At 45.9% G+C, this 27,099-nt stretch overlaps 1 protein-coding gene across 5 annotated transcripts in view; it reads right to left on the reverse strand.

Moving 5' to 3' along the window:
* The window catches only part of Pip4k2a (phosphatidylinositol-5-phosphate 4-kinase type 2 alpha), a 164,777-nt gene that overhangs the window by 88,638 nt on the left and 49,040 nt on the right, over nucleotides 1–27,099 (reverse strand). For 2 of the 5 annotated variants that reach the window (XM_087589698.1, XM_087589701.1), the window contains exon 2: nucleotides 21,217–21,398. The gene's annotated coding sequence lies outside the window, so the exon portion shown is untranslated. 5 annotated transcript variants of the gene reach the window in all.

The raw sequence follows: 27,099 nt of genomic DNA on the forward strand, positions 1-27,099 counted from the left end.
CTTTCTATCCCTATAGCATTTCCAGTCCTGAGCATCCATCCTTTCTGAAGAGTGCAGCACTGCCAAGGCCAACACCTATCTGGGGCTCACTACACATCAGGTATCTGCTCACTGCTCTACCGTCTCCTGTGTGACATTTTAATGAGCTTAGGCTCAACATCTGCACACTGCATCCCTTCCCAAGGAGAGAACTGGGGAGGAAATGGGAAAGCCAGGGTTCAGGGTCATCATAGCCTCTGTGGTACAGCCTAACAATGTGCCTCCAGACCCGGGGCTCCTAGCTGAGGTGCTGAGAGTCTCTCGTACATGTGCACATAAATAAGTGAAAGGACGCACATTTTACAAAGAAAGAAAACCTGCTGCGCCACTTACAGGAGCCAGAAGAAAGCTGCTTAGGGGTAGATAGCAATTAGACATCACACACACACACACACACACACACACACACACCACACACACACACACACACACACTCATACCACATACACACACTCATACCACACACACACACCACACACAGACACACACACACCACACACACACACACCACACACACACATACACAGACTCACACACACACCACACACACAGAGACTCACACTCACACACTCACACACACACATACACAGACTCACACACACACCACACACACACAGACTCACACTCACACACTCACACACACATACACAGACTCACACACACCACACACACACACTCACATACCATACACAGACACAGACACACACACAATACACACACATACACAGACTCACACACACACCACACACACCATACACACACATACACAGACTCACACACACACCATACACACACCATACACACACCATACACACACATACACAGACTCACACACACACCACACACACACTCATACCACACACATACACACACATACACACACACTCACAGACACACACATACACCACACACACACCACACACACACCACACACACACACACACTCACACCACACAGATTCACACACGCACCACACACACAGACACACACACACACTACACATACAGACAGACACACACACCACACCACACAAACACACACACACACACACACACACACACACAGACTCACACACACACACACAACCTCTGTTAAAACTCCCCTTTTTTAGGTCTGCTCTTTAAACTTTACCTCTTCTTGTTTTTTAAAAACCAATGCTTTTCCCCAGCTGCAGAAAAAGAGGGGGGACACAGTGGTAGGTTGAGGATAGGGTGGGACTTGGAGGGTTCTGAAAAAGGAGGTAAAGGGGACAGGGTTTGTCCTCTAACAGGGAGAAGCTAACCGGCAGAAAACACAGGCAGGGATGAACGGGAGCAAACCCCAGCAGGGAGCAGGTTAAATATATGATAGGGGCTAAGTTATTTTTTCCCAGTGCTAGGGATGGGACCCAGGACCCTGCACATGTTAGGCAAACACATTATCACAGAACTCCAACCCCCAACACTGGCTCTGCTGGGATAGGCTCTTACTCCGTAACCAGGTGAGCCTTGAACTCAGGATCCTAGAGGATAGATGTGAACTACGGTGCTTCACTCTGGACTACCACTCTTTTCTCTTTTGTGAGAGAGTGTCTCAGACTATTGCCCAGGCTGGCCTAGAACTCATGGTGTAGCCTGGGCTGTTTTTGAAGTTATCATTAGAACTTCTGTCCCGGCCTCCCGAGTCTGAGGGTTAGAGGCAGGAGCCATGGTGCTTACTTTCTATTGCCATTCTTTAATACTCAACCCAAAGGCTGTTCACAGTATGCTCTAAACAGGTCCCAGACTGAGCACTCAATAGGGAAGACAAATCACGACTGCTTGGGTATAGCACTGTCTCCTCGAATCTCCATCCCGGGATGAGAGCAAGGAGGCAATGCAAGTGAGGGACCCAGTGAGCCAGCCTCAGTCTCCACAGGACATCACAGGAGGACTCTCAGGAGCACAGGGTGTCAGCCTCAGTGCCCCCGGGGCTTTACAGAAGCCACACAGAAGCTTACCATTCCACTGCTATCCAAACTCAAACACCAAAGGTATCTTTAACTGACTTTTATTGAAAGAAAAAATGTCATTAAACAAAATCCAAATCATAATCCTTTGGCTTCCAGTCATACTCATGATGAAATGATGTGCAGCTGGTCATCGACAGGGCAGCCGTACACAGCTGAAACAGATACAGCCCATCTGCAAGATGCCTGTGAAGAAAAGACAGCCCAGACTGAGGGCTGTGGGAAGGCAGGTGTGACCAAAACCATAGACTGACCTAGAACTGGCTTTGCCGGCTTCCCTTTTTTTTAATTGCAGCTCTAAGGGAGCCTGTTTTTCCTTTTATTCTGGGAAATCGGCAAGTGTGTCCCTGGGATGGCGCCTGCCTCTCCTACAGTGCTGCTTGCTTCTATGCTCTGCTTCTTCAGTGGCTGCTGCCCAAGAGACTTAGGGCTCTGTATCTTTCTGCTTTGGTTCTGGGCAGTAATATTCCGCTGTGTCCTGCATACGTCAATGCTGCCGTGCTTACTCATTATAACGAAAACAGCATCCTTCCCAGATTTCACTTATTTATGTGTAGGTGTGCATGTGCAAACACGTACGGAAAGTGCAAGGACCCATGGGGTCCAAACAGGTTGCCAGATCGCCTGCAGTTAGAATTACAGGGACCAACGAGTGCCTGATGTGGGTTCTGGGAACTTAAAGGGCACGTGGTAACCAGATTTGAATGGCAATCATCCCAACTATAAGAGATTATTGTGAAAGGGTTAACGGAAGTGCCCTTTCCCAAGGTGTTTCCTCTATCGTGCAGAAATTAAATGTCTTGCAAATTAACTTTTAAATCTATAGAGAAAGCATTCAGAGCACACAATAATTGCCAAAAGAAAAAGTCATCTTTAGTTTCACCAAATACTTATTAGTCTGGTGGGAAAATGCTGGAAAAAAAAGTCTGCCATGACTGTCAAGTTTTAGCATCTTCAAAACTTGACATGTTTGTATCCCTCCTTCCAGAATCCTACTTGAATAACGGCAGCCTTTCTATAAGAGAGAATTCTAGCTTTGTTCATTTTAGTTTGTATTGATTTCATACAGAGAATTATCATGTAGCCCAGGCTGGCCTAGAACTCTCCATATTCCCACTTCTGCCTCCTATGTCCTGGGATTACACATGTGCTTCACCACCCTCAGTTTAGAGCTGCTCTGTGCTCTGTCACTGTGACTTCAAAAACATACTCTGTGCATCCCTGTGCTTACAGAGATGTGTACCAAGGAGAATCTAAAACAGAAGAGGGCGTCTTAACCAAGTACAGAAACAGATGAACGCAGGAAGGGTCTGGCATTGTTAACGTGCTGTACTATGTCAGAGGGTTCCAGAAAAGGGAGCCGCTTACTACTGCACTTGTCTGAGCAGAGGCTGTTGGAAGAGATACTGGAGAGGGGGAAGGACTTGGGTTTGGATGAGAGAACACATTAGTGAGCATAGGAAGTATCCATGAATGACTTCAGGGGTCACATGATGAGCTGCAAGTACCTTAGAAGTAGTCACATGATGAGGACTCTCTGCTCAGTGTATGCAGCAGAGCAAGATGGAAGGATGAAGGCTGCCGGATGCCAGGCATTACCAAGTTGGCCTGAGTACCAGTGGGCACAAGGCATTGTGGGAGGGCAGACGGGGATTGGGAGAGGGAGCAGTGACAACCTCGGACACTAAAGCTTTGCTGAACAGAAGAGAAGTCGACGTGGATTATGTACGTGACCCTGAGTTGTCTAATCAGTTACAAATGTGGCTCTGTAACTAGAAAAACTTGGAAGAAATCTACAAACCGATGTTTGTTAAGGTTGATTCAGAGTTAGGCGCCATACTTACCTGTAATGAACAAGGGCTTCTCCCAGACAGAACCAGGAGGGAATAGAGAGAGTTCCCTTCCAGCCATGCTGTGGGACTAGCACCAACCACTCTCCTGCCTTCACCAACCATTCACTGTGTGTCCCTTACTTTACCTCGGGGACATACGTGCTGTTACACAAGGGCACACTGTTACTTCCTGCAAGTTTTTAAGCTAGAACAGGGCACGCCCCCCACACACACACACTCTTAACTTCAGTCTGAAGCGGGAACATCCAGAACCCAAGTTAGCAGTGTAAACTGGACCAACTGCACATGTGTAGTGGCTGAGGAATGGCAGTGCCCTCCAGCCTGGACTCTGCTCTCTGCTGTGAAGTTTGCTCTAGGCAGTGAGACATGGGCAGACAAGGCCCCAAGCACAAGTGTGAGAGACTCTGCCCAGACACGGCCTCCGCATGCTGCTTTATGTCAGTCCCAGCTAACAGGCTGCCAGATATGAGAAGTATTGGAGACGTAATGGGGGGAGGGGCATTCTAGTCCATGGACTCCACAGCTGGCTGCCACCCGGATGAGGCCAGAGTAACTGGTAGTCAGCAGTGCAGCATTTTGAAGACACAAGAGGGTTAGGATAATTCACCATGTACAGAGGATTTTAAAGATGGCAGCCAAGTGTGTATTTGTAAGAAGGCATAGGCTATTAAAGAATCTTTAGGTTGGGGTTAGACAACTCTATAGACTACCACAGTGATGGCTGGAGAGCTGGTTTATTGGTTAAGAGCACTGGATGCTCTTCCAGAGGATCTAGATTTGATTCTCAGCACCCAAAGATAATCAGCCTATGACAGTAATTTCAGTTCTAGGGGAACCAATACCCTCTTGTGTCTTACCACACACACCAGGCACACATGCATGCAGGCACAGCAATCATATAGGTAAAATCAAACTAAATTTAAGAAATTATAAAACACCATAGAAGACTAAAAATAACCCCATAGATTGATCCTCTTAGCCTTAAGCAACTTTCCTAGTGGGGCTTTAAATGTTTTCTACATCCTTACTTGTTGACTCCATCCGTATGGCTGACAGTCAGGGAACAGCAAGGAAGAGTGGGTGGAAAGAATGTAAGAGAGCAGTGATCAGGAGGTGCACTGCCAAGTGCTGTCCTCTGGATGTGACTGACCTGCTGCACTCATGAACACACAGCCGCTTCTGCATAAGACCAGTAAGATGGCGTTCATCAATAGCTTGCAATGAATGGAGGGGCTCATGAGGTCCCACCCCACCTGCACCCCCAGGAGATATTTCAGTTAATGACTGCTGGGTGAGGGAGCCTTTTTCTTCAGTGGTGTAGCCATTAGTAAGTTGTTTATATACCAGTAAGCCCTCACGCACGCTCATATGTATAACCACTACACACACACACACACACACACACACACACACACACACACACACACACACAGAAGTAGGAAGGGACTTGCTGGGAGGAAGACATATGCAGAAGAAGTAGGTAGGAAGAGAAAAGAAAGGATCATGTGGAATTTTGGTCTTTTTTCTTTGTGTAAAAACCAGAATATTTTATAAACATGAAACTGTCGAAGAGCGGGTGAATAAATGAGCAAGTAAATAAATAAAATATAATTTAAGAGCAGCAAGAACCCAGGGATGGCCAAAAGATAAAATTAAAACTGACAATGTGGCTCGTTCCTAACTAACAGACAACTTACTTTTGGTGTCCAAACGAGACTCCAGACCTGACCCCACACAGTCTGGTGTGCTCTGCATCTATGGCATTGCCTAGCCACAGCCACACATCTGCACTACGGGCTTCAGACTCTTAACAACAGAATGGCCGTCTTTGTGGAGGCCAGCCTTTCTCATGCCTAGCACACAGAGTCTATGGGGCCTCCATGAGCAAGGCTCAATGGTCAGGTGCACTCACCGAGACAGTGAAGCAGCACAGAACACAGTGAGCTGACTGAAATGACGCAGAACCATTCATGCTTGGCCCTACCGCTGCCAAGACAGCCTAGCTCAGAGGATGCCCTGCTAGAGGCCCATGGCTGCAGAATGGGCAAGGTGCAAAGCTCTCAGTGAACTCGGTCGGGCTCCCAAAGGGTGTACTTTCAAGACTATGTTTTCTGATCCACAGAATAAACCTTAATGGGTAATTTGAAACTGCTCAGTGATAGATCTGTAAGTGAAAACCATCTCTGCACAGTCTGCCCCTTTGGAGAGTCTGTGTTTCACAATTCCATCGGCTCACTCCCATCATGCCATTCCCTGAGCAGTCCCCTGGAAGCTGGACTGTGTAACCTGCAGTAAGGATCCCCAGTGGGGCTCTGGGAGGCTGTGTCTTGGAGAAGAGATTGTTCTCTGAGCCAGTTCTCATCTTCCTGGTTAGCTCTATTTGCTTCGAATGGATATAATTAAAACAGAAAGCATTTGCTTTTAAAACATCCTATGGCATATAAGATTGGAGGTAAGGACATTAAAAGATCATCCTATTAAATGACCTCTACCCATCCCTCCCTCACTGCCCCTTTGCAGTGAACAATCTTTTAGTAAATCCCACTATACATATGGTCATATGCTTTAGTTACTTGGACCTAACTTTATAGCCTTGCTCAGAATTTTTTTTTTTTTTTTTGGTTCTTTTTTTCGGAGCTGGGGACCGAACCCAGGGCCTTGCGCTTCCTAGGTAAGAGCTCTACCACTGAGCTAAATCCCCAGCCCCCTTGCTCAGAATTCTTAGACTCCCCGTCTTGTCATCCTGTCTTCAATTATCCTTAAAGTATGTTTTAAGTATCCCTATTTATGTATGAAAGCAAAAGGAAACAGAGAATCTAGGAGAACTAATTCATATTCCTACCTTCTCCAGATTCCATCCAATACTTTTCAAAGGAAACATTTGAATAGAATATTCAGTAAGCAGGCATGAGGTTTTAAGGGGGAGAGAAAACACTCTTCCCCTTTGTAGTCTATGTATGGATGAAAGTTTTCTGGCAATTCAAAGTTTACTGAAGATCTTCAAGAGTATCTGTGGTACCTTCCTCAATTCTAAATGTATCATTCCTGGTTAAACTGTTTCTACTCATTGGCTACATTTTTCAGTCCCCAAAGACCTCCTCCAGTACCCATTTAAAAGTTTTCTTAAAAAGAATCGTCTAAGCTGCCATCACCCCAGGGAGCACGCTCACTAGCTCACTTCTTTAGCCCGAAGGCATATTCAGGAGGCCACAGCCAGAAGCACCACTTACACCTCCCAATTAGTTTGGGCAAACTGAAAGAAAAAACAATTAAGAGTCAGAACTGAGGTCTGGTGGGGGGGGGGGGGGGGGGAACCTGACACAAAGAGTATCCACCCAACAAAGGTGTGAGAAAGCCCAGGAGTCAGGTGGATAGGTCTGAGGGAGCTGAAAAGACCAAGAAGGGACATGAAGAAGGTAGCGCCCTCCAACACACATAGAACAAACACAATGCCCACACACACTGTGCTGAGCTTCTCCAAAACAGGCGCTCATCTGATACTTAAAAGTCATCCAGATGAAGTTTAAAAACATTTGAATTAATTTAGTAACACAAAAATGTATTTTCCTAATTTCTCTACTCGAGGGTTTTCTGGGGTTCCCCTTCTCTTTCTCTCTCTTTAAAGGTCTGCATATTCCCAACTTTCCCCCTCACTAAGCCAAATGTGAGCTGGAGATGAAGAATTTAAAAGTGGATAACGCACAACACCTACTGGTAAGAACACAGCAGGCGGGGTTGGGGATTTAACTCAGTGGTAGAGCTCTTGCCTAGCAAGAGCAAGGTCCTGGGTTCGGTCCCCAGCTCCCCCCCCCCCAAAAAAAAAAAAAAAAACACAGCAGGCATGAGTCACAGGATACTCAACTTAGCACAACGTTTCATGATACAAAGTTGTCTAATTTTCCTAACAAAATCCCACCTCCCCAAGGACAGCCATTAAAACCAGGTACACCATAGGGATAAATACTGGCATTTCACGATGAGATTATATACTAGGGTAAATTATCTCTCAGGCAAGCTGAAAGAGGATTTTAGGTGTTCTTGCTGCATAGAAATAGGTATTTAAGGAGCTGGACATATAAATTACCCTGAGCTGATCTTTCCATAAAGTATTCATATATCAAAATATATCGCATAAATACATATACCTTTCCAATTTAAAAAAAAATTCATAGAAACTCTATGGCTATTTATTATAAGCAAATAAAAAGAACACAGATTACAACTGAGTGTGTGTGTGTGTGTGTGTGTGTGTGTGTGTGTGTGTGTTTATTATATAGCCCTTACTGGCCTGAAACTTGTTACATAGACCAGGCGGGCTGGCCTTGAATTCTGAGATCCACCTGCTTCTGCCTCCCAAGTGCTAGGATTAAAGGTGTTCGCCAAGCACCAACACAGAAGCAGGAACAATTAAGGCTGTACAATCTCTTTGTCAACACAAATTCACAGTCCCTGCTTCAGAACAATCAAGGAAATCATTAGGTCAAATTTCATCCAATACTGAGCATACTTATACTCCAGTTTCCAAACTTATTTAAACTGGCAGTTTTACTAAGAAGAATCACATCTCAACCAACCGGTTGTGCTATCTTTTTTTTTTTTTTTCTTATTTTGAAAGAAAGCAAAAGAACTCCGAGGGCCATCCCATGCAAAAGATTAAGTGAGCTTTGATTAGAATTTAAAGACACAAGCTAAGCAGGTGTTTTAAATCATCACATTTATTAACACACACTCTTGTACAAGAAGTTCACTAGATCTCTCAAATTAATTATAAAAAGAAACAATTCCTCTGACTTAACAGGGACTCATAAATTATGGAAGGATGATGACAATATTGCATCCTGGGAAATTCTCTCCCTGTTTCTCCCTTGGTAGCACCAGGTAATTTATAACTTACGGACCTTGGTGACACCAAGTGCTCTTTCTATGGACAGAAGGTGGATTGAGGCTGACTAGGAAGCCTTCTGTAGAGGGCAAGGCTTGTTCAGTGACACCAGGTCTTGTTCTTGGGACCAAGACCATTAAAGAGTAAAAAGATCCGAACTGGCCAGCAGGGCAGCAGCTTGGGCAGGAACATGGCTGACTGAGACCCACTGAGACACAAAGGCATAAGTATACAGTGTCTGGTCCTATTTGCAGGAGTCAGGGATAGAGAGACTTTCAGAGGTATTGACTAGTGTCCCCTCCCAACCTAGACACACTGCAGCCTCAGCCTGAGCTGCAGGGCCACCCTGCACCCCCATCACACACCCCCACCCCTGGGCCTGCAGAGACACTCCCCCCCCACTCACTCTAGGTCCACTGCGGTTTTTGTTTTGAGGACACTTAACATCTGATGCATAAAATCTACATAAATAAAAGTATACTAGTAAAAGGCATAGAAGCTGTCAAAAACACCAAAAACCTCACCTCATCACACGAAACATAAGCAAGCGCACAGTTTTACTAAAATAAATAGTATGAAATAATTTGACCACGTGTAACTTGAGAAATTGTAAGTGTGTAGTGACATGAACTTGTAACAGCCTTCAAGAGATCTGCTTCTCCTGGAACTGAAAAAATGACAAGAGCAGTGGGTAAGACGGCACACGCCCGTTGTCTCAGAAAGATAGGTGAGTTCAAGGCCAGCCTGGGTTCCATGGTCCAACAAAAGTTCCTCGAATTTGAGCAGACCGATGCGTAGTCTATGGTATGGTTCACAGAAGGAAATTGGTTTCGTTCATTAGAATTCTAATAACCACCACATTTTCCTGAAAGTCTTATGTTTTGACAACTATCCCTGCCAAGTTTTCCTTCACGTGACATCAGTGTCTCCTATGCTATCTCAGGTCAGCCTCTTCTTGGGTCTCTGCTAGTCCCAGGGTTATCGGCCTCTTTGACTCTGCATCATACTGACTTCTCCTACCGTGGGGTGAAGGGTGGAAATGCTGTCCTTCTTCTATCAGAGCAGACAGCTATCTCATTAGGATGGATCCAGAACAGGGGCCGGAGCCCAGAGCTTGAGGTTGCTTACCAAAGTCTCAGGCCACTACTTTGTCCCTCTCCCAACTACACACAGCCTAGTCCTGTGGCTGGCAACCTTCAGACAAATCAACAACACCTGCTTCTATGTTATCGCCGGCTATATTCAAGCAACACGCAGAGGTAAGCAACTGATAAGACGGTGTCGGAGTTCCGACTAAAACATTTACTGTCTTTTGACAGAGAAGGTTGTTCATGACTCCATCTCAGGAAAAGAATGAATTAACCAAGGGCTCTTGTTTAGTTCATAGAAGAAGTCTAACTCCTTAGGGAACCTGGAAGAGATCCTAAGCTAGGACCATAAACCAGCATGGGGAAATGAAACCAGCAAGAATGGAGCTGGCCTTCACAGTGAGCTCTTCATAGAGTTCTCTGTTAGGTGGGGCTACACAGTGAGACCCTGAATCAAAAGAAATGGGGGAAGAGGGGAGGGTGGACCCAGACTACCGCTATCAAACCATCAATGTTTTATAAATGAAAAAGTCACCGTGTATGGTGGGAGGAGCACAACTTCCCCTAACTGCAGAATGAGAACAACAACTGCTTGTTAATCTCCAGATGTGCCTTAGCACTCCAAATCCTCCAGCAAATCCCACAGAGCCTTGTTTACCAGAGCTTGGGATTCATTTTTCTGGGATACTCGTGTAGAAGATAACATCATAAACTTTGCTGCAAATTGTAAGTAGAAAATGTCTTGAAACAGTGAGCCCATCTGCTGTAGTGTTAAAACCCCACCAACCCAGGCAAACCAGGGAACCCAGTCATGCACTAGAGACAGCTTGAATGGCTGGGGAAAGAGCAGTCTGCTCTGCTGAAGGAAGGCTCAATCAAACCTCTGGCCTGATGAGGTGTCTCTCAGCCCTAGTTCCCAAACGTGGCCAGAAAGAAAGCAAAATGACTGGAGGGGGGGCTGAGACCTCGGTCTACATTCTTATCAAGGAGAATCTGGACACTTCGTCACCGAGGTCTTGTTCTTCTGTCTCATGAAAACAGCATACAGACAACCTTGGTGTCTCCTCAGGTCATTCTCCTCTCAAAGGTGACAGATTACAGTGCACACACTTTGTCTCACAGGCAACCTTCCTGAGAGACAGGAAGCCAACTGGTTTGAATGGCACAAAACCAAGACCACCTCACTTCTGGAGTGTGCTCTGTTGCCCAGAGCTACAGTACCTGTGCCACACTAGAAGTGGCGGAGGCTGTCCTTTCCCCATGTGGTTGAGGCAGTGTCTGAGGAACAGGGGTGGTCCTCCGAGGATGGGAAGGGAGCTCCGTGTAGCCCCCCTGTTGAGTAGTATAGCCAGGTCTGACCCACTTTTAACCACTTACTGAAGGGACACAGTGGGGCCTAACTAGGTCATTTCCTAAGGTGAATGGGCTGAGATCACTGTCTTTGACCTTGGTAGAGCAAGTAAAGCCCAACTCTTCTCACAGAAAAGAATCAGTGGGCAGAAAAGCGGCATGTTGACCAGGTGGTCACCTGGATGACCAAGGGACATTTTCCCACAGAAAAATAAACTAAGTATTTATTATAGACATTCCAACGATCGTCAAACAAGAAGCTAAGAGACGCTAAGAGCAGAATGGTGGGGGTGGGGATTTAGCTCAGTGGTAGAGCGCTTACCTAGGAAGCGCAGGGCCCTGGGTTCGGTCCCCAGCTCCGGAAAAAAAGAACCAAAAAAAAAAAAGAGCAGAATGGTAACTATAACGCCTTCTGTAATATAGTAGTAAATATAATAATATATCGTTTCATTATATAAATATTTATATTATCATTATTAATTATCTCATGGGCTCTAGGCCACAGGGAACTTTCAGTAGCACAGCAGGGGGCAGGAGCCTAAGATTCTAAGTCTTTCTAGATAATTCCATATCTAGATGGTAATGTGTGTTTCCTGCCCTGTCTTAAAGTAAACCCGTCATCATTTCAAGAAAATTGGCAGGGACAGAGCGGAAGCACAGGCACAGATAAGAAAATAGAGAGCGAGGGAGGCGGTGGGAGGTGGCCACCCTCGGACTCCCTACCTTACACCCTGTGTGAGACTCATCTGCTCTACACACCGTGCTGGGCAGCAAGTGGGGGGGAGAGGGGCGAAGCTGCAGCCCACATTCACTAAGAAGATCAGATGGCTAGGGTGGCAGCTGGCCCAGAACTCTTCTTCCCTCCACCACATTCCTCATTTTTGTCTCAGGTGTTAAGAGACACACCCCTAACCGACACCGGGGATGGTGGAGATTTTCTGCTCCTCTGGTCCATGGAAGGAGCTCCAAGTGAAGCAACCCATAAGTAACCCCCCATGACCACATGAACTCCTGTGGGGCCAGGAGCACCCTGTGGAGAGGATCCAGCATCAGGCCTGGAGGCATGGAAGGGTCAACAGATACCACTTGTGAAAAGAAGAGAGGGGTTCCAGGAAAAGTACGTAGAAAACCAAAATCCTAAGCAAGCCTTGGAAGGCATGGCTCTCTTCCAGAAGGCATGTCCAGTCCACAGTCCTCAGAACTCCCGGGAGCCTGCACACCCTTCAAGACTGCTGCAGTCCAGTCCGATTCTCTTCATCCTCCAAGCCTTCCGGGAAAACTGTGGCCCTGCCCAAACTTCCTGTTGGCCTCCCTCCACAGTGACATCACATGATCCAGGCGCTTATTTAGCTGGGTTTTTTTTCCCTCTCCTCTCAAAGACTCTATCTTATGATACACACGTTAAGAAAAAAAATTTAAATGTGTAACAATCAACATGAAGCATAGAAAATACTTAGAAAAAAAAGATGCCGGAGAGATGGCTAATTCCTTAACTCTGTGGATAATTACCCGGGCCTTGGGTTATTACCTTCTCACAGAAGACCCCAGAAGAGAGGTGTCCCTGCCCCACGGGGTGTCCCCCACCCCTCGGTTCCGCTTCTCATTATTCCTCATATTCCAATTTTTACGAATGCCTTGGAAAGTATTCAACCACGTTTTATCTGTTCCCAGTGTTTCCACCCAGAATGCAGAAACAGTCATGAATATGTGACTGCCCCGTTGCTTCACAACATATCTTTGATTTTTATGGAAGAAACCCCATCACGTGATCTTTACTTAAGCTGCTCCTCTCCAGGAAGTACCGAAAGCAGATTAACCACAATCCAACATAAAACCTTCCCCCCTGCTCTTGTGGTCTGCGAGAGGAGCATTTTCCTCACATGCTCCCAGGCAACGAGTCTAATTGAATGTAGCTATTTAAAACACACTCCAGATCTAATGAGCAAGAAGTGGCCCGGCCAGACCACAAAGTCTGTGAGAGCTCAATTTGCCCTATAAAGGCTAGAGACTGTGCACGGTCCTTAAGCAGAAAGCAAGCAATCCAGAGGGTTATCTCTGAGGATCAGACTCTGGCTGAGGATGAGTCGTCATACGCCTGGGGGCAGCAAGCAAACTCCAGGCAGCGTCTCACTTTCGAGAGAACCAGTCCTCTCCGCTCCCTCAAAAAATAGTTGCTGTTTTTTTTTTTTAAGTCAATTGGCCCTAATAAGATAATTCACTAATTAGATCGCTGTGATATGTTCACTTGTAGCTTTAATTGGGGTTTAGCTGTCTGCCGTCCAATTTATCAGAGTAAAAAATTCACTAAAGCCTTTTGTTCTTGCACAATACATTTGTTTAATGGCTTCTCTCGAAGGCTGTGCCAAATTCTAAATGTTCCGTCATGCATTTATTTACTAGTTATCAGGCAACTTATGAATAATTTAACATTTTCCGGTACTCCTTTATCAGATGGGTCTATAAATGTTTGCAAGGCTCTTGGTCGTCAGGCTGTATTTTTCCTACTCAAAAAAAAAAAAAAAGAAAAAGAAAAAAACAAAGTTTCTTTACTGTTTAAAGTTTACCTCCCGACTTTTTGTTGCACGGAGACCAAGTCCCCACCACAGGCAACCTTCGACCTTCTGATTCTCTCCTCTCAGCCTGCAGACGTGGGACACCATAAAGTTCACGTTCTTAAGCTATCCACGGGACTGTCCCATGGACTCTCCTCTATGCAGAAGGACAGTGACTAAAGTTACTGCTGAATTTGGGGGGACGATACCATGGGTCAAGATGTGTAGTCAGTGCTCTCTCCCAGAGAGGCCACCCTGCAGTGGAGACTGGGTAGATGGCCAGACAGCAGTCTGAGGGCACAGGAGCCCTGGCCTCCAGCTGTTAGTGATGTCCCTAGGGAGTTGATACACACCTATGAGGAAGAAGGAGATGAAAAAACGCACAGATTGCTAATGGCCAACCCAACAGCATGACAAGCCGGCTCACCCTCACATGCATGGCATGTCAGCTGCAGGGGCAGCCCTGTAGGAGGGACAACCATGCAGAGTAGTCCCCTCAGTGAGTGATGTAGGAGGGACAGCCATGCAGAGCAGTCCCCTCAGTGAGTGATGTAGGAGGGACAGCCATGCAGAGCAGTCCCCTCCGTGAGTGATGCAGGTCACTTCCTTCAGTCCACACGGCCAATCATATCACGCTCCCCTCCCCTCGCCGTCACAGAAGGGCCCTCCCTGCACAGGGTGGGACACCTTAGAATCTGTTCAAGACTCACTTCTGTATGTTTTACTCTCCCTCCCTCAGTCCATAAACGCGTCTGAGTCCATGACTGTGTCCCAAACCTTTCTAGGTTATTCCTCCTGCACAAATGGCACTCCCCAATTTCCAACCCTTTAGGGATTCCTTGGACACAGGTGACCTGACAACCTGTCACGGAAATTTACAGGCGACTGTAAAACCCCAAAGTGGAGAGAGGAGTATCAGCCCTACATGCCTCTCCACAGAACATACCACAGCAGCACAAGACAGCTCTCACCTCAGTGTTATCGAGGTTACTTATAAAAGAGAGTTTCTGGTTCCCTCTCACTTAAGTACCACCTCATTTGTACATCAACATAGTGCTGATATTAAAGAAAAAATGTCTTGCATGTTCTGTAACTCATGTATGTATGTGCTGATTACTGTGTGAGCATGTGTTCATCTGTGTGTGAAGGTCTGTGCATAGAGCTGTGGAAGCCGGAGGCTCAAGTCAGGAGTTTTCCTCCACAGACTCTGATTTCTATAACTGAACTCACAGTGACACAGGGCTCGATGTGTGCTGAACAGACAGTAATTAACATCCATGAGTTTATAAGCTACCAAGACAACTCTTATCTGTCCCATGCAGTAACTATGGCCTTCCGGGGGGACAATACTTCTGGGAAATGATGTCTTTGAAGTGACATGGCTGTAGCAACTCTATGAAATTGGTGAAATTGGAAGGTTTAAGTATCTGTGATTTAAAAAATAAATCACTAAGCCATTATTTCATAATCTGGTAATAATTACTTTTATAACAGCCAGTGTGTATTAACTCATGGAAAGAGTCCATCTTCCTGACCAGTAAACTCGTTACTGATCTGGTTACCGCTCCTGTGTGCACCCCAGAGAACCGGGAAATAGCATTTATCCAGTGAACGTTATTTCAAACAAAAATCCCAACTGAAAAACGTGCTCCAGAGCAAGGCCCATCCCTGGGGTTATGAATCACACGGTTAATTAGCTCAGGGCCACTTCACAGACATGCCTGTTTGACGGAAGAGATAAGAAGGGACACACAGAAAATGAGGAAAGCCTCAGACATTGGAGCAGGTGACAAGGAATGAAGGAGGTCAAAGGTCAAATTCTCCATTCCCCCAGGGGAAGCCATTTCCTTCCCAAGTTCCTGATGAGGACACCTCAGTCCCCAGGCCACAGTGCTCTTGAGCTCCTACATGCCTCTTTCTGATCTCCATAAGCCCTTTGGCAACAAAGGCTGGGGGGGGAGGGGGGCGGCACCGTCTTATCTTGCATTCGGTGCCACAGATACAGTTCAGTGGGCTATGGCACCCTGTGGTGACTCTGCCCCAGGATCCTATGTTGAGATTTTCACCTGGACTGGCTTTTGTTGTGGGTTTGATATTTGGGTGTTTGGCTTTGAAATGAGGTCTCGCTATTGTGCCGTGACTGGTTTTGAATGTGTGTCTCCAGAACTGTCCCTGTTCCAGCCTCCCAAGTGCTGCGGACCAGTAAGCCGCCATAGCACTGGGACCAGTAAGCGTCCGCAGAGCCGGGCTCACGTTCATTGTCGACAGCAGAGAAGGCCTTCAGCAGAGTCTGGGTTCTGAGTGACTGCTGATCTGTGGGTCCGAATTCCCATGAGGAGGAAGCAGCTGTGGTTTCGGACATGCCCAGGCATCTCTGTAAGAAGTCACCGGCTTCTGGACCAGTGAGTTCAGTGTCCCCGCCTACCGCCCAGCCATGATACAAAAATGAGCAGGAAGGGAACCCCACAGTGAGGGTTTCTGGAATGGTAAATGATTTTGCCGGGCACAGATGCCCAAGGCCATTAATAATTCCAATTTAACTGTAAAAACAGATGTTATAGTAAAATTTTCAGAAAAAAAAAAAAAAGAATCACATAAGTATTTCCAGAGATGCTAAGACAATGAATGTTCCTGGAGAAGAAATGACTTTATTTCCTCAGGGCTGGTCATTCCACCCGTTTTGAGCTTTGCCCTAGGAGAGGATTAACTCTTGAGAAAATGGAAAACACAGCTCTCACTTTCCAAGAACATAATGGGAAAGGAGAAGGAAGTGCCAACACGGAGTCTGGGGGTAGACAAGGATCCCAAACGAGACTCCTTAACATCACCTTCGTAACCTGGGCCCACATTAACAGGTTCTACTCCTTTTATTCTAATATTTATGTTGGAGACGAGGTCTCACTATGCAGCCCAGGCCGGCCGAGAACTGGCCTCTGCGTCCCTCATACATCACCACTATAAAGGCAGTGGGAATGAAGGTAGCTTATGAGACTCAACAGAACTGACTGTCTCTGAGAAGCAAAGTCTTCCAAGTTTTAAAGCTTCCACGTAATTTCCAGCACGACGTGACCTTCCTGCTTGCTCTGGACAAACCCTCCCTCAGGAGTGAGGCAGCAAGGACCAGACTCCTTGGCCATATCTTTTTATCTTTTCTAACAAGGTCCCAATATGTACATAGGCTGTCCTGGGCCTCATTGGTAGACCAGGCTGTCCTTGAACTTGCAAATCCTCCTGTTGCAGTGTGCTGAATACTGGAATCAATATAAGCTAGCACGCGTTCAGGTCTGTCTTCCTGTTTTAATTGGGAATTATAGTGTCACAAGGTGTTGTAGGAGATCTGAAAGAAAGCCTTGTGAGGTGACACTTGTCAAATCTCAAATAAAGAAATCTATGGCAAAAGTGGATCATGGGGTCTACCAGAAAAAAAAATACAGAGACAGAAGAGAGCTAGTGCCTCAGGGGAGAGAGGAAAGATGACAGGCTGGGGGATGGGGCAGAAAGGGATGCTTCTGAGGGGAGCTGGAGTAGGGAGGGACCAAGGAGCAAGGAAAGACTGCATCGTACTGATAAGGCATAGTCCTGAGACTCTCAAGGACGCCTAAGTTCTCATTTTACTACACCAGTCACTGCTCCTGTGTGATTGGATGGAGACCATTTTCTAGGCTAAAACCTTGATTTGTGACAGTCGCCGTGCCTTCTAGGTGGCCCCGCAGAAGCCGAATGCTCCATGCTTCTAACGCAGGCTCATCTTTCACAGGGTGACGGCTGTGTGGTCTGAGTTCTGTTTTGGAAGTATAGGTAAGCAGAGCAGAAGCAACTGCTTATCTTCTGAGTAGGCTTTGGCACTCTGAAGAAGTCTGCAGATGGCTGAGCTCGGGTCGTAAGCCATGCTGTAGCTTGGTTTATCTCCTTAAAACTTTCTCCGAGGGGCTGGAGGGATGGCTCAGAGGTTAAGAGCACTGACTGCTCTTCCAGAGATCCTGAGTTCAATTCCCAGCAACCACATGGTGGCTTACAACCATCTCTAATGGGATCTGATGCCCTCCCCTCTGGTGTGGCTGAAGACAGCTACAGTGTACTAATATTAAATAAATAAATATTTTTAAAAAAAACTTTCTCCGAATCGTGGTGATGAGTGGGTGCTCTGCAGCCATTTATGAATGGTGAACGAGACTGGGTGGGTATCCCAGCATGCATCTGTACCAGCTCTCACTCATGGACTTCTGTTAGACCACTCCCCAGCCACTCAAAATGGTACAATACTTTAAGAAATCTGTGGTCTTAAGGGCACGGTCTTTTACGTAGGGTTGCACTGTTCCATTGGAACATTTCACAGGAGGGTCAGAAGGGGCTGCAATAGACATCGTGGATTCTAATACTAACTGATGGATGTTACCATCCTGGGAGAGCCAAAGCAAAATTACATCTGTCTTCTCTATGAACTTCGAATGGCTCCATGACCCCAGTCCTCTCCGCACCTAATGTGTGCTGTACAAAGGCCTGAGTGTTCTGTTTCGATGTTGTGCTTTTCCCTTGAATCCCAGCTCCTAGACCCCAGCTGGCCTGCTCAGCATCTACTCAGCTAGGAAAAGCTTCCCACAGTCCACCTGGTGCACCAGCCCCTTTCTGAATCCTGACCCAGCCTACCCCGGGGGCTGGAACTTGACCTGCATTCAGACAATAAACGACCCTGTCCACTGAGACCATAGTGGCCGATTCTGGGGCAGACATGAAATCCAACTGGGCCAGCTACTGTCATGCCTAAGGTCTGGATTCTCACAGGGAAGCGTCTGCCCGGCTGGACTCGGTGATAGGAAGGAAAAGCAGGGCCTTCTGGGTTATCTCGCTGCTTCAAGGGTAAAGATCAGCGGAGCTCGGAGCACACGCCATAGAGCAAAGGGGGCGTCCTGAAGCGGGCGTCCTGAGTCTCTGGCTGCAGCAACACCTGGATGTCCCCGTCTTGACTAAAATGGTTCATTTTCTGTCACTTGCAAACCTGATTTTGAAAACAGAGTCCCAAATGACTTGCCAATTAGAAGCTCAACGCCCTAAGCCTGATTAGGTGCACCCTGCCCTGGCTCCTGAGGGCACCTAGAGGAACGTTCAGCATGTAATGTGCACCACAGGTCCAGGGTCATTTTGTTCTGCATCTGCCCTAACGCACAAGACGGCGACTGACACGGCACACGGTGACTGTCACCTCACAGAGCTCAAGCCTCCCACTGGAACACAGCATTCTCTTAAGCAGCAACGGACCTCGCAGTCCGGGAGACAGTCCTGTTGGCAGTGCAGCTCTTCCTTCCTCTGTGATGGGAGGCATTGCCTCCCGATGTCCCCAGAGAAGGTCTGGAACCATCCCAATAGGGCAATGATGAATTTTAGGAACGGAGCCACCCACGTTCCCTCCTTGAAGGGGCTCGAACCTGACTTCACAGAACTTCATAAAGTCTGTAGTTTTGCTTTCGTGAGCTGACAATTCCTCCACAAGCAGCCCTAGATTCCCCTCTTTGCCCACCAGAGCTCCGAAGGGTGCCATTTAATCCCCCTAGTCCAGAGCAAAGACAAAGATAAACCAAGAGAAATAAAAACTAGAACCAATTTTTGATGAAATGCTCATCAACACTGGAGTCTTTTTCCCCTAAAAGAAATTTTTTCCTGTTCTTCCCCCCTTCCTTTTCCTGATACAGGGTGTGACTCCTATCAATACTATCAATAAAATGGGTGCACCTGGGCTAAATTTTACCTTCCGCATTTCTGGGTGGGTATGGATATATGAATGAGTGACATTTTAAAGATCAATGTTTTCAGCTGGCCATAGATAGGGGTGGCCTATTTGAGAGGATTGCGACCTCTACTGAGGTAACTGTTATAAAAGCAACATGGTGCCAGGGCTGCAGACTGAACAAGAAACAGGTAACGTGTTCCTGAGCAACCCCTGAATCAACCACACGAGTGCTTTACTCATCACACACACACACACACACACACACACACACATACACACACACATACACACACACATACACACACACGCACATACACATACATACACACATACACACACACACATACACACACATACATACACACACACATACACACACACACACACACACACACACACACACACACACACACACACACACACACACAAAAGACGCCTGGCCGGCAATTTCACTCCTGGATCAAAATGTTTTGCAAAATAATACATCTGAACTACAAGTCTGACCAAGAAGCCAGCCACCATACAGTAATGTTTTACGTACATACAGAAATATGAAAACTTAAAAAAAAAATGCAAGTGAAAGCAATGTCAATAAATTCAAAACACTAGGAAAGATAAAAGATTTAACCTACCAAAAGACCAAACTACATGGCTGGTGAGTTTAAGATCAGCAGTTAGAACAAATGCTCGTGTTTCTGATTTAAACCAAGCGAATGATGCTAGCCTCTCTAGTCACATCGAGCCCGTGGCACTACATGGTGGCTATGCAGCTGCAGACCCGGCTGGCTGACTGGCTGGCTGGCTGGCGCGCTCGAGCTCGCGCGCGCTCTCTCTCTCTCTCTCTCTCTCTCTCTCTCTCTCTCTCCCCAGCATAAGCCCAGAAATGCCACAGGTGTTTTACATACATTATCCCTGGAACTCTGCAGAAGAATCTCATTAGAACTGGATTTTTTTTTTTAATCTCCGTTTTACAGAAGACAGAATTGAGCTTGGAGAAGTCCAATAACTCACTGAGGTCATAGTTAATCCTCTGAATATTGGACAATCTAGCGCTGAGCGTTTAATATCCTCTCCATAAGGGCTCCATAACGTCTTTAAGTAAGTTTCCAGGGATGGCTCATGCCTGCCATGGGAGCCCAAGAAAGGTGGAGCCATGTCTCAGCTCCCAATGCACTGAGGGGTGATGGACGAGAGAAAGCCCCCTCCTGCTGGCTTACATTGTTCACACCCACAGCAGAGTCCTCAGCCCGGAGGCTACAAGGTCTCAGACACTGTCCCTAACCTCCTGTAAGGTCACTCTCCGGGACATTTGCTTCTAGGGAGGCATGCATCTCCTGTACCCTATGAGTCTGGCACCTACTCCTTGCCTGGTGGATAATCAGGGTCCAAAACAAAACAAAACAACAAACAAAGAAAATGTTTAGTAGATCAGAACTTTCTGTTTTGAAAGTCAGGCAGGAAATTAGATGAGAGGAGATCTTTGTCCTCTGTAACTCACAGCATCCTATTGAACAAATACCAGTACTGGCCTCTCTCATTCTGCCGGAGAGTAAGTTCCTAAAAGGGAATGAAGGAATTCTGTAAGCTAAGCCAACCTTGTGGTAACTCCCATTAATCTCACCTTTATTTCAATTGTCACAGTTGATCAGGTTTTTCTTTCATAATCTGTGTGGCCGCTCCCTTTGAGAAACCCACAGGGCATACAAGCCAACAAACACAAGATACTACGCCGGTGATTACCTTGCCTTACACATTCAGTGGGTAGAGAGATGGCATCATTTACAGTTGGATGATGTATCTGTTCAAATCCCCAGATGCTATGGCCTTTAAGAGCAGATTCCAAGGTGAACTCTGAACTTGGGGTGGTAGGTGTCAATGAAGAAGTGTTATCACTGTGGTGTGGGAAATCAAAGTGAGGAAACCTGTGGGTGAGGGGGGATAGGAGACAAAGAAACTCTTCATTCTCCTCATCAATGTCCCTGGGACCCTAAGGTGACTCTCAGAAATAAAGTTTATTTTTAGAGGACCACAGGAACCATCTCGGTTAATGTCCCCTACTGAGAGCTGAGTGTTGAGCCTTAGTCCTTAGTCATCCTTGCAAACCACATGCAACAAAGACATGATTGTCTACAGACACCACAAACCAATCGTACGGAGTTCTGCTGTGACTGGTACATTTTTTCCCGAAAATCCACCTTGTTCTCAGGCCATGAATATTAAGTGCTATCTATCAGTCCAGATGAATTTTCTAAAAAAACAAGGCAGGATGTATCAAAGCCACGGCCATAGCATTGCTAAAGACAGGAAAGAAAGAGGTGGTGTGTGTGAAGACCAGTAAAGGAAGGCATTCTAGGAGAGGACCCTCCCTCCAGGATAAAGGCAGGACGGCTAGACGTCACGTGAGACACGTGAGCGTCTCCCATAACAAAGATATGCTACCTCTCCCACTCTGCTGCACTGTCTTCAGACTTCGTGCTAAGAGTGTGGTCCAAGCAAGTGCGCACTTGAGGTGTGTGTTTTACAACCATAAGCTCCCTGAGGACTAGGGACTGACTCGTTATCACTCTACATTCCTCTGAAGCAGCTAATGATGCTCAAACAGTAATCAGGGAGTGAACATGTTGTGCCTCTCACTGTCTGGGGGAGGGAAGTTTCAGGTGCTGGATTCAGGTGGATCCCAATGAGAAGCAGAGAAAGGGGGCTGAGAAAACAGTGTGACTCTGGGAAATAAGGACAGAGAAGGTGACAGACGGAACTCTGAGGGACTCCGCCAGACAGCGAATTTGTAAGAATTAAAATTCCCTACCTAAAAGACACAATAGCCTTGGGGGGTTTATTACAAACTTATCGAAAAGGTGGGGGCAAGAAATGGCAAGAGGAAGACGCCAAGAAAACCCACAGGTCATGTCCCAGAGAGAAGAGGTTGGCACCTCACTCCTGGGCTGGCACTACCAGCGTCGCCTGCCCCAATTCAGGCTGCAACCCCCACTGGCGTAACAGAAGTGCCAACATTTCTCTATTGGACGATATCCCGCCTTCAGTTGAACAGCCCTTTATTTTAAACCCTCTGTGGAAACCTTTTCCTAAACAACTCAAAGAACCAAGTGCCTTCCATAACAGAGAAGAGTTTTCTCTCTGGTTTGATTCAGCATTTCTGAGACTCCTCCGAAAGCTGGAAATAGTTTCTGAAGTGTCGTTCGTTGGTAAGCATTCCAAAGGGCAGCCTCAATTTGCCATTTGTGTGCATGCCAACAGACTCAACTGAAAACATTTTGCACGTAATTACAGGTTCCTGCCTCCTGTGTTCAGCTCTGCCCTTTAATATGCAGGGTAACGCTATTGTTCAATTGGGAGAAATACAGACTTTCCAGTTAGCTTAAAAATCTCATTTGACGGGGAAGTTGAGTAAATGAAAAAGGAGCCTTGAGCCCGATGTCCACTTGCATGACTTAAAGACGCCCAGGCAGCGTCAGGAAATGCAGGAAATATCACCAGCAAAACCCAAGCCTGGGCCTAGTGGCTTAGTGCAGAGCTGTGCAGCCAGGTTATGCTGGTAGCTGGGAATCGCCCAATTTCTGGAATCAGCTCGGAATTAGGATACACATTCTTTCGGCTTCTGCTCTTCCTACTGACAGCCGGGTGACCGCTGGCAGACCAGCCATGGTAGCCCCGAGTCAGCAACTCACAGAGAGAATCCTGATGGCTCTGGCTGTATTTAACCCCGGCTTTCCATTTAACGAGCTGTGTGATTTCCAAAGGCTATATTTATGAGACTATTTTCTTTCCTATAAAAGGGACTGTTTATTGGGACTGTAACATAGCAACAGATGTCCAATATAAAGTCACTAAATTAGCAAATAAACAAACACTTAGCCAGATAATGTAAGCGAGGAAAGGACACACAGTAAGTGCCTAATAAATGTTTTAAAGCATCTTAACCTTCCTCTTCAATACACAATTTCTAGCTTTTTCTTAATGTATCAAATAATGTTTTTTTTAAATCTAATTATGAGAGGGAGATTTATAAATTTGGAAATGTATTTATTTAAATGTTGGTAGCGTAGTTACTAAGAATTTGGAGTTTTCTCAGAACAATCAAATACAAGAGGGGGAAGAAAACGACCCAGGAATTATTTATTATTAATTGTTTATTATTGTTGTCACTCTGGATTTTTAATCATGACGGACTACTGTGCACACATACCATGACAGGCAATGTGGAAGTCAGAGGACTCAGGGATGTTTCATTCTTTCCACACGGTTTCACGAATTGAAGTTCTTAGGTTTGTGCAGCGAACAGCTTTAGCCTGAGTCACCTGAGTGGCCTGAGTCACAGTACTTTTGTTAAAGGTGGGTTTAATTTACTTATGTCTATGTGCGTGTTCCGGAGTGAGTTTATGGGCATCACATCGGTGCACGTGCCTGAGGAGGCCAGAGGGCTTGCATCCCCTGGGAAGGCAGTTGCAGGTAGTTGTAAGCTGTCTGATACGGGTACTGGACGTGAAACTTGGTCCTCTGCAAGAACAGTAAGAGCTCTTAACCAAGCCATCTCTCCAGCTTCCCAATCCACCTCACTAACTCATTAGTATTATTTTGTAACTTATTCACTTTACACCCCACACACTCCCCTCCTCCTGGTCACTCTTTCCCACAATCCTTCCCCTCCCCCTTCTCATTCTCCTCTGAGCTGGTAGGGGCCCCCTGGGTATTCTCCCACCCTGGCACTGATGTGTCTCTGCAGGGCTAGGCACTTCCTCTCCCACTGAGGCCAAAGAAGGCAGCGCAGCTAGAAGAGCATATCCCATGTCCAGGGAACAGCTTTTGGGATAGACTCCGCTCCAGCTGTGGGGCCCACATGAACGCCAAGCTGCACATCTGCTACCTATGTGTGAGGACGCCTAGGTCCCTCCACTGTATGCGCTCTGGTTGGTGATTCAGTCTCTGAAAGCCCCAAGGATGCAGGCTAGTTGACTCTGTTGGTCTTCCTGTGGTGTTCCTATCCCCTTAGGGGCTGCAATCCTTCCTTCTATTCTTCATAAGAGTCCCCTGAATTCCATCCACTGTTTGGCTGTGGGTGTCCGCCTCTGTCTGAGTCACCAAATTACTAAATTTTGATATGCAGTCATCTAGACATTTTTTTAAAAATAAAATGTCCTATAATAATTTTTAAAAAGTAAAAATCATATATACACACTACTAACCAATTACTGATCTTAATTATTTTTAAGCATTAGATTAACTTCACTAAGTTTTCCATAGGCATACAGAATTACTTTGTGATTTGTTATGTCATTAGGGCTCAACTGGACAGCTCTTAACATAATGTCCTCTTAGCTTGGTGTGGTGGCACACACCTTTAGTCCCAGCTCTTGGGAGAAGGAGACAGGCGGATCTCTATGAGTCTGATTGAGGCTAGCAGGAAAAAACAAAAAAAAAAACAAAAACAAAAACAAAAACAAAAACAAAACAAAAAACCATGATGTCATCTTGGTTTTACATGTTCTAACTTTCCCGTCACTACATTACAAACAGGTTACATCGTTTTTCTTATTCACTGTGTCATGCTATGCCCCCCAGGGAAAGGAACTCCTGGGATTGAACATGTGTGCATGTGTGTAAGATACATTCCTAGCTTCCGTTCAGTTATCATCAATTATGGGTAACTACTGCTCCATTCCCACTGGCATCTTGGTGCGGCTTACAGTCATCGTCACTTGTTTTTCCCACCCACTTTCTACACCGGCACTTCTTCATGTTATTAACACACAGTAATATGCTTTGCTGCCACGTGTTTGCCTGCGTCCTTTCTCTCTGACTGTCACTTTTATGTGGGTCAGTCTCCAGTCTACCCCTCTCTTGTTAGATTGGTATCCGTGTGCTTTACAGACAAAGGTTCTGGAACATACACTACCTTGATTTTTGACAGTAACTGGTAATGTTTGAGGGATTCGTTACAAGAGAAATATTTAACTTTATGAATCTGATGCACATTACAATCGGAGGCCCATGGATATTTTCTGAGTCTGCTAACACTGGAGACACAGAACTGGTTCTTTGTTTGTTTGTGGGCAGCAAAGACCCGGCAGTCATCCCTAACTGTCCTTTTATCCCTTGATCCACAAAGCTTTAGCTTTCTTTAACATTATCTAACCATGGGTTTCTTCGAAAATTCAAATAGAAGGAAGTGAGGAAAAAACATAAACATCTTTCTATATTACCAATATCTAAGATAATCTCCATTAATATTCTGATAAGTCTTATATGCATATATTCATTTATATACCTAATACACCCAAACACAAATAAAACTATAAGACCAGATAACTGTCTCTTGAGTATCTGACTTTATCACTTCACAGCCAATGTAGTGATGAGGAAACACGGGGTGGGGGAGGAGAGACGGTTCAGCAAATAACACTTATTGTTCTCCCAAAGGACCTGAGTTCTGTTCCCATAAACCATTTCCAGCAGCTCACAATCGCCTGAAACTCCAGCTCCGGGGTATCTGGTGCCCTCGTTCGGTCTCTGTGGCTGCTGTTACTCATGTGTGCACATCCACACGCAAAAATGCAACAAAACATGAGAGTTAATCCTTAAATCACATAGCGAAATGTTTTGTGTTTTTAAAATATGACTTCGAGATATATTAAAATATCTCCTGCCGGGGTTGGGGATTTAGCTCAGTGGTAGAGCGCTTGCCTAGCAAGCTCAAGGCCCTGAGTTCAGTCCCCAGCTCCGAAAAAAAAAAAAGAAAAAAAAATATCTCCTGCCATAATTTTCTCTGGACCTTCCTTTTCCTTAATGGGATTTTATAGACAACCTCCCACACTGCTGGTCTAACTCAGGTACCTAACACCGATGTTCCCATCATATGAATGCACTGTAGTCTAACTGGCTACTTCAGGACTAACAGATCATTCAGTTTGCTTTCAATGTTCTAATGCTATAAACAATCACACACACTATACGCATACACACACACGCACACACACACAGACACACACGGACACACAGACACACACACACACAGAAAGACACATATATACACACATACACACACACAGATACATTCACAAAGAGACACACACAGACACACACACAGAGACACATACACACACAGACATACACACACATTTATATACACACATTTTCTTACTAACTAGCCACCAGTTCTTCTATATCAATGGAACAGATAATCAAGTATTACTGTGAGATTAAAAGCTACATATCTTCATATTTTTGACAGGTTTTTCTTCCCAGAATGAATCTTCATGAAGTACCTTAAGGAAAACAATTAGCCAGTGAACACAGCTTAATTATTCTCTCCAAATTCCAACCCCGGTTCTGCTTCTGTTCTCATCACCTTGATTGCTAGTTTACATGTAGCCGTGCATCGGGGGAGCTTAGCCGCACTGTTAGTGTGAACTCGAAGTAAGCGTCGAAGCTGTGTGGCTACAGTGATGTTAACATAGAACTTCCTGACTACCAACCGCAGTTTTCATGTTTGTCATCTAACCATGGGGACAGGGACCTGAGATAAAAGTCCGAAGTGAAACCACAGTCTTTCAGAGCTTCCTTCCCCAACTCACAGGGAAAAAAGGAGGGGGTGCTTTTCTGCAGCAG

This window comes from Rattus norvegicus, chromosome 17, assembly GCF_021556685.1.
Source record: "Rattus norvegicus strain SHRSP/BbbUtx chromosome 17, alternate assembly SHRSP_T2T, whole genome shotgun sequence".
Taxonomy (NCBI): domain Eukaryota; kingdom Metazoa; phylum Chordata; class Mammalia; order Rodentia; family Muridae; genus Rattus; species Rattus norvegicus.